Source organism: Trichechus manatus, unplaced genomic scaffold, assembly GCF_000243295.1.
Source record: "Trichechus manatus latirostris isolate Lorelei unplaced genomic scaffold, TriManLat1.0 scaffold00252, whole genome shotgun sequence".
NCBI classification, from domain to species: Eukaryota; Metazoa; Chordata; class Mammalia; order Sirenia; family Trichechidae; genus Trichechus; species Trichechus manatus.
The window spans coordinates 29,482-30,522 of NW_004444188.1; positions in this window are offsets into that span (position 1 = coordinate 29,482).

The window sequence follows — 1,041 nt, forward strand, 5'->3', positions numbered from 1 at the left end:
CTTCTCATATTTTGCTTGCTTCTTTCTCTCAAATACTATCGGTTCATTTGTTATCTTTTAGTCAATGTGAAATGAGTGTGTTCTGTTAAGGGAGAAATTCCATTTCTTAGCAATAACGTTAGAAACTTTCTGTATTCTAGCCTAAAACTCCCTCCGAGGGCCATAGCATTCACCGTTTATGGCTTTGACTCCTACAAACCAGGAAATAAAGGCTGCATGTGGGTCACAAATTCAGAGAGAAAACGAGATCATTAGCAGTATGCACTGTAATAGCCATTCTTGAGTAGAAGCAACACATTTTCAGCCCATTTCCACCACTTAGAGACTTCCTTCTTTCCCCTTTGAAAGGAATCTCTAGCTGTGCATCATTATAGTGTGCAGTGGTTCAGGAGAGAGGAAGTGAGTGACCGGGAGGGCTGGAGAGAGAAGAAGCTGAGGAATCAAAAGAAAAACTACTATGCTGTAAGAAGAAAATAAACTGCCACTTTTACTTTAGGACTAAAGACTTTTAAAGCCCATAGTAATTTTCAGCTTTTATTGATACTGTCGGCAGGGATATGAGCTTTTGTGTAGAGAAACATACACAGGTACATAGGTACAGAGCACACGCCTCCACCGTGAGCTTATATACATCCAAATTCCAAATCAGGTAATATTTAGGTCCATCTTGGTGGCTCAGTAGTTAAGTGTTGGGCTGCTAACCAAAAGGTCAGCAGTTCGAATCTACCAGCTGCTCTTTGGAAACCCTATGGGGCAGTTCTACTCTGTCTTGTAGGGTATGAGTCGAAATCATCGATGGCAATGGGTTTGGTTTTTTGGTGTTCACGTACCTCAGCTGAAGGATTTATTTATTTTCTTGCTTCATAGAAGACTCTTTTGTCATGACAACAGAACTAAAGGGAGGAGGGGCAATGATATTTAAAATTACATCCTAGAAAATGTAGTAAATCATAAATGTGTTGACACATTTGTTCCCAAAATTATTTTTGTGTGCTTTAGAATTTTTCTTACAAGTTCCTAATAATAATAACTGTTAAAATT